Source organism: Pelobates fuscus, chromosome 9, assembly GCF_036172605.1.
Source record: "Pelobates fuscus isolate aPelFus1 chromosome 9, aPelFus1.pri, whole genome shotgun sequence".
In the NCBI taxonomy this organism is placed as follows: domain Eukaryota; kingdom Metazoa; phylum Chordata; class Amphibia; order Anura; family Pelobatidae; genus Pelobates; species Pelobates fuscus.
Window position 1 is genome coordinate 18,359,412 of NC_086325.1, and position 8,073 is coordinate 18,367,484.

Genomic DNA, 8,073 nt, shown 5'->3' on the forward strand with positions numbered 1-8,073 from the left:
TGACAGGCGACGGCGAAACCCAGGGTGAGGCTGGCCCGACCGGTTTCAGTCCCCTGGTGGATAAATCCTCACTGGCGCCAACGAGGCCTACTCCGGCGGTGAGTGGGGCAGACGGCCGTTGCCCTGCTATCCTGCACAGCGGTGCTCAGACAGGAGCCAGACCCGTGGAGACGTGGCCCCGTTCCCCCCCCCCTATGGACCAGGGGGGTGATCCCGGTCCCCACCCCCAGCATGCCCCGACCATCCTGGGTGCAAAAGCAGGGCCGCCCAGATCCCACACCAAGGCGCAGCAGACAAGATGGCAGAGACCATAGATGCTGGCGCCAAAACCGAGGCGCGGCCCACACCGCTCCCTCCGCAAAATATGTACCTGCGGGCAGATCCGGCAAGCAGCGGCACCTCCACAAGAGGGTTTCACTGGAGACCCCTGCCTGTAAACCACAAGCCTGAACACAAGCGATGGCCCATCTTGAAAGTCACTACCTACCTACTCACGGAGGAAGCTTGGCTGCCGCGATTGCCTCTCTGGGCCTAAAGACCAGCCTGTACAGGATCCCCATTGATGGCCGCGAGGAATCAGCAACAGCATGGTGCCCAGAACGCACAGCACTGCGGGGCATCTAACCGCCGGCGAGGACATGACCACGCCACACAGCAAATCGGTCTGCGGGGATACCCCAGAGATATTGAGCGGTCAGACCAGCTGACCCATCTGGCAGGGCACCGGTGGACTATGTCGGAAGCCTGGGCTTACCTGGAAGACTGTATGTTTAACAGTATGTTGCCACCTATTTTTGTTCTAACCCTTATCCGCCAGGACAGGCATATACATCTTGGGACACTCATAATTTTACTGCCGTCTACCACAATCTTTACAATGCATATATGTTTAGTTAATGATGTGCTACTGTCCAAACTCAATCAGCAGATTGTATGTATAACGGTGCCCGGCAAGAACAAAGTTATTGTTACATAGATAGTCAATCTAGGGAGCCCACCCATCTTCTCTGTTCCCATTTCCTCCTCTAAAACCTGTGTACTACTCTGCACATTTTCCACCAGTGTAGACTATAGCTTGCATCTTACCATATAAAATGTGCTGTCTAACTGAATCCCATGTCTAAGATTAACTTTATATCCTTCAGCTACTGTCACCACTAGTCTGGGTAATTCATTTTGGACAACCAGCATGTACCCAACCTGTTTTCTCATCTATTGTTTAAAAAAATGTGTGCGCACTTGCTAAATGCTTCACAACTGTCTGAACTCCTGTATGTTTATATTACTTAAGAATGCTGTTGTGGCATTACAGTCCAACGTTTGTTATACATGCACATCAAAAATAAAGAATTAAAAAAAAAAAAAATAGCATTGGCAGCTAGAAAAGCCCTAGCCCAAACATGGTTACGACCTCCCCCAATGTATACAGTGCTCAACAAAATTAAAGAGTGTCACCTCATGGATAAATTGACGGCCCAAATTAGAGGCTCAATGAAAACATTCACATGAGAAAATTACATCGACAAAGAGACGACCAAGACCACCCCCCTGCCATATACCATCCCTGCCTTCCCACCACCACCCCCTTCACCCCTCTCTCTATCATTAGGCCGAGTCAACCGGTACCCCGGCCTATAAGTTCAGCACACCAAAGCCACCAAAATAAGATGGCAACTTAAACATACTGTTATGATATATTATTCATGTTTTACTTTACCGCTTGTTCTTTTCATTTACAATACTTATAAAACCAATGACAGACAGATGTTTAGTACAGATGATGCACACGAAATGCCATGAAAACCTCATGAACCACCTAATGGCAATACATACTTTTTGAATTCACAATGAGGCTTCTGCGCAAGCCATATGACTGCATTGCATAATTTTCTCTGTCATTGCAAAAATAAAGAATTATAAAATAAAATAAAAAAAAAAGCGTGGCCGGTGCCCTGTGATGATGTCAGTGCTGAGAGAAAGTTGCAGCTGGTATTTGTTTGTTTGTATGTGTATCTGTGTATCTGTGCATTTATTGGTTTGTCTGTATGTGTATCTGCATGTGCCAGTGTTTACATTTTTTCTATTTCTGAGTGTTATTCTGTGTATCTGCATGTGCGTCGGTGTGTGTATCTGTGTATCTGTGTGGCTGCATCTGCATGTCTGTCAGTGTATGTATCTGTGTATGTGTATCTGCATGTATGTCAGTGTTTGTTTGTCTGTTTATCTGTATGTGTGTGTTAGTGTGTGTCTGTGTATTTGTATGTGTATCATCAGTGTGTATCAGTGTATTCACCCTCACACACACCCTGCCCCCCCTTCACCCTGCCACCCCCACATTCATTCCCCCAATCCTGTCACACTCACCCATGCCACACTCACTCTATCACAATAACCCCTCTAATCCTGTCAGTCACCTCCCCTCACTATATCACATGCCCTCCTCCAACCGTGCCATATTCACCCCAATCATGCCACACAACACTGTCACGTTAACCTCACCATGTCACACTACCGCTTCCAAGCCTGTCACACTCACCCCTCTGGCCCTGTTACAATCAAAGTTACCCAATTACCAACCCTGTCACACTCACCTTGCCACAGTTACCCTTTTACCCATCTGTCACAGTCACCCACTGAAGACAGTCATCATAAACACACAGTCACGAAACATAGCTTCGCCATAAACACAAAGTCCACAGACAGCCCCCATAACCACAATACACTGAAAGCAGTTACCCTTACACAGATATGGCCCTAGGCACAAATGTACACATGGTGACAGAGACAAAGACAAGGACACTTACTGTTCAGACACATTCTCCGGCACATACTCAGGTACACAATGCCAGACATTCTCAGAAATACACATTGCGACTGTGTGTCTATATTTGTCAATGTGTGTGTGTCTCTGTGCATCAGTGTGATATTTATTAATGGCCACACTGACTAGTATTTATCAATGGGCACACTGACCATGGTGTTTTTAAAATGGGCATCTGGCTTGGCATATGTTTAATGGGCAAACTGACTGTGGTATAATTTTAATGGGTAAACTGACGGTGGCATGTTCTGTGGGGCCAAAGTGACACTGGCAACAGTCAAGTTTTGTATGTTGTTAAAGTGTTACAGTGCCAAGTGCTACATAAACGCCGTGGGGGCAGTGTAACAATGTGCCAAGTACTGTGTTAGTGCATGGTGACCCTGTGGCTATATATTTTTTGCTTTGCTTGTGGTGTGCCGCAGAATTCTGAGAAGAGTTTTTGTGTGTCTTGGGTGAGGAGCGCTGATCTATGTGTGTTGGGTTTTTTTTGCGTTTTTTTCTTTTTTTGTGTGTATGTTTGGGTTGAGGACATGATTGCATGCTAGTGAGTAGGAGGGCGTGGATCAAACATTAAAGGTGCCCTGAAGGTAATGCAAAGTGGCAGCAGAATAATGGGCAGACGGCAGGGCTGGCCTCCCTCCTTCTTAGTGTATGAAATGATACGCCTTGTGATTCATGTCTTGTGATAATAGCACACTGTACCCTCTGTGCCACAGGAGGACACGGCTGTTTCTGTAACCTGAGACAGAGTTAGATCTTCCTACAGAGTATAGAGCACCCACCCACCATATTACTGACCCATAGATTTACTCTAATACTTCACACTGCTATTCCAAGACTATAGAGAACACTGCACCTTTATTTTGCTCCCACACCAATCTCTGCTATTTCTGTACAGTATATTGCAAACACTGCACCCCATGCCCTTCCCTGCTATTCTTCTATTGTTCATGGCATATATTATTAAGTGTTCTTGCATAGCAAGAACACTTAATGATAATAATAATATATATGTGAGATAACACTAAGTGTTCTTGCATAGCAAGACCACTTAATGTTATCTCACATATATATTATTCTTATTATAGCCAAATTTGCCACCCTAACTCCTCCCACAGTTTTTATACTACATAGACAAAAATATACCAAAACTAGCAGATTGTTCCCGATCGGATTGCTATTACTTTGTGGAACGTTTCGCCGAATGGTTCACGGAATATCGTCGTTCTTGTGGCGAAATTGGTCCCATAGGAATGAATGGCAAAGCTAGAGTGGGAGCTGGCAAAAGCTGAAAAATCAGGACATGATTTCTAAACTGCCACCACTCCCTCATATTCAAGCCCACCCACACAAATCTTATATCAAAACGTTCAGCTATCCCTGCTGCCACTAAAAATGTCCACGGCTAAGCCATAGTCCTGATAGTTTTCACAATATGACCATTTGTTTGCAACTCACGCCGTCCATTGACATTCATTGAAACTCCACTCTAGCCAGCTCAAACTTGAAGGGCAATTTCTAAACTGCAACTGTGCCTTCATTGTTAATATTTCAGAGACATACTATGCATCAGAATGTAGGTCTGGGTCTTGTGATTCTCACAATATAAAGCTCTTCACTATAGGATTTATAGTTTTTAAAATACGACCTTTTGAAGATGGCAACCGCCAAAATACTCTGACCTGTGCCAGGCTGCAGCAGCAAGTGATGTCATAGACAGGGCCTTTTGTACACCTGCTAATGTTTTTATAACTGTATGTTTTAATGTAACTGTGAAGCTCTTTGGGCAACAACGTTGCAATTAAATGTGCTATATAAATAAATAATAGTTACTCCGCCCACTCCAGTTGTAGACTACTGGTGGAGGCAAGAACACTTCACACAATTTCCCCAGAAATTGTAGCTTTTCTAGTTTTTATTATTATTTATAAAACGCCAACAAGTTCCATAGCGCTGTACAACAGAGGCGGCTCTAGACTTTATGAGGCCTTAGGCGAAATGCAAACATGAGGCCCCACTAACAAAAAAAGTGTCACATATACACATTGATGCACTGTCTACCTGTGTATGGGCCTGAGAGTGTGTCTGACAAAGAGTATCCTTGTGTGTGTGAATGTAGGTCTCTGAACATGTTTGCGTTTTTGTCTGAGACCCTATGTGTATGGGGTAGCTGCTTGAAGTGTGTTGTGTGTATGGGGGGTGGGGGGGGTGGGGGGGGAGAGGCGGGTGATAGTGAGAGGGGGGGTGATGGTGTGGGGGTGATGGTAAGGGGGGGTGATGGTGTGGGGGTGATGGTAAGGGGGGGTGATGGTGAGAGGGAGAGGGGGGTGATGGTAATGTGAGAGGGAGAGGGTGGTGATGGTAATGTGAGAGGGAGAGGGGGGATAATGTGAGAGTGAGAGGGGGGTGAGGCTGGGGGTGGTGGGAGGGTTATGCTGAGGGTGGTGGGAGGGTTATGCTGAGGGTGGTGGGAGGGTTATGCTGAGGGTGGTGGTGGTGGGGGGTGATGCTGAGGGTGGTGGTGGTGGGGGGTGATGCTGAGGGTGGTGGGGGGTGATGCTGAGGGTGGTGGGGGGTGAGGCTGAGGGTGGTGGGGGGTGAGGCTGAGGGTGGTGGGGGGTGAGGCTGAGGGTGGTGGGGGGTGAGGCTGAGGGGGGTGGGGGGTGAGGCTGAGGGGGGTGGGGGGTGAGGCTGAGGTGGGTGATGCTGAGGGGGTGGGGGGTGAGGCTGAGGGGGGCTGGGGGTGAGACTGAGGGGGGTGATGCTGAGGGTGGTGGTGAGGGTGGCGGGGGCTGTGGGTGGTGAGGGTGGTGGGGGCTGTGGGTGGTGAGGCTGAGGGTGGTGGGGGGGTGAGGCTGAGGGTGGTGGGGGCTAGGGGTAGTGAGGCTGAGGGTGGTGGGGGGTGATGGTGAGGGGGTGATGCTGAAGGTGGTGGGGGTGAGGCTGAGGGTGGTGGGGGTGGTGAGGCTGAGGGTGGTGGGGGTGATGGTGAGGGTGGTGGGGGATGAGGCTGAGGGTGGTGGGGGATGAGGCTGAGGGTGGTGGGTGGTGATGGTGAGGGTGGTGGTGAGGCTGAGGGTGGTGGGGGTGATGGTGAGGGTGATGGGGGCTAGGGGTAGTGAGGCTGAGGGTGGTGGGGGGGTGATGGTGAGGGGGGTGATGCTGAAGGTGGTGGGGGTGAGGCTGAGGGTGGTGGGGGTGAGGGTGGTGGGGGGTGGTGAGGCTGAGGGTGGTGGGGTGAAGGTGAGGGTGGTGGGGGTGAGGCTGAGGGTGGTGGGGGGAGGTGATGGTGAGGGTGGTGGGTGGTGATGGTGAGGGTGGTGGTGAGGCTGAGGGTGGTGGGGGGTGATGGTGAGGGTAGTGGGGGGGGTGAGGCTGAGGGTGGTGGGGGCTAGGGGTAGTGAGGCTGAGGGTGGTGGGGGTGATGCTGAAGGTGGTGGGGGTGAGGCTGAGGGTGGTAGGGGTGAGGGTGAGGGTGGTGGGGGTGAGGGTGAGGCTGAGGGTGGTGGGGGTGATGGTGAGGGTGGTGGGGGGTGATGGTGAGGGTGGTGGGGGGTGAGGCTGGTGGGGGGTGAGGCTGAGGGGGTGGGTGGGGGGTGAGGCTGAGGGGGGGGGTGGGGGGTGAGGCTGAGGGGGGGGTGGGGGGTGAGGCTGAGGGGGGGTGGGGGGTGAGGCTGAGGGGGGATGGGGGGTGAGGCTGAGGGGGGATGGGGGGTGAGGCTGAGGGGGGATGGGGGGTGAGGCTGAGGGGGGTGAGGCTGAGGGGGGTGAGGCTGAGGGGGGTGAGGCTGAGGGGGGCTGGGGTGAGACTGAGGGGGGCTGGGGTGAGACTGAGGGGGGCTGGGGTGAGACTGAGGGGGATGATGCTGAGGGTGGTGGGGGCTAGGGGTGGTGGGGGGTGATGGTGAGGGTGGGGTGGTGGGGGTGATGGTGAGGGTGGTGGGGGGGTGAGGCTGAGGGTGGTGGGGGCTAGGGGTAGTGAGGCTGAGGGTGGTGGGAGGTGAGGCTGAGGGTGGTGTGGGGTGAGGCTGAGGGGGGCTGGGGGTGAGACTGAGGGGGGTGATGCTGAGTGTGGTGGGGGTAGTGGTGAGGGTGGTGGGGGCTAGGGGTGGTGGGGGTGATGGTGAGGGTGGTGGGGGCTAGGGGTGGTGGGGGTGATGGTGAGGGTGGTGGGGGCTAGGGGTGGTGAGGCTGAGGGTGGTGGGGGTGATGGTGGGGGGTGGTGAGGCTGAGGGTGGTGAGGGTGGTGGGGGGATGGTGAGGCTGGGGGTAAGGCTGAGTGTGGTGATGGTGACTGGGGGGGTGAGGCTGAGTGTTGTGGGGGGTGATGGAGAGCCTACCTTGATTTCCCTGGTGGTCCAGTGGGCTCCCTGGTGGTCCGGTGGCCACTGCTCTCGGTCTGCAGCTCTACAGAGCTGCAGACCATGTAGTCTTGCGAGATTTCAGAGCGTTGCCGTGGTAACCCGCGGCAACGCTCTGATTGGCCAATTCTCGCGAGTCACATGGTCTGCAGCTCTGCACACTGCGGAGCTGCAGACCAGTGTCTGCGATGGTGGCCGGGCAGCCAGGAGGGGCCTCGCACCCGGCGGCATACCGGGCAAGCCGCCGGGCCCCCTCCTGGTGTCAGGTCCTCGGTCAGTGACCGAGGACCTGACACACTCTGCCCACAGGCGGTTTAGGCGGCCGCGAGGCCCCAGCCAGTGCGAGGCCTTAGGCGGCCGCCTAAACCGCCTAATTAGAGAGCCGCCTATGCTGTACTATGGGTGGACTAACAGACAAGTATTTGTAACCAGACGAGCTGGAAGCACAGGACCAGAGGGTGTTGAGGGCCCTGCTCCAACCAACTTCCATTCTAAAGGGAGTGGGGTAAAGTGGCCCAGGTAAGGGTAGGATGTATTTCATCAACACAGGATAGACGCAGATCTTCGGCAGAGCGTAGGGGCCTGGACGGGACATACTTGTGTATTAGGAAAGATAGGTAGATTGGAGCAGCATTATGGAGAGATTTGTAAGCAGGTACCTTAATTTTAAATTGAACTCTAAATCTTATGGGAAGCTAGTGTAAGGACTGACAGAGGGGGAGGCCTGGGAGGTACGGTCGGACAGGAAGATGAACTTCGCCACCAATTTCATTATTGGCTAACGAGGCTAACAAGGTCAGCTGGGAATGCAAAAGACGGTGACCCCTAAGATGCAGGTTGCAATAGTTAAAGCAAAAGAAAGAGAGATGACAGTGGCTTTCACCAGCACAT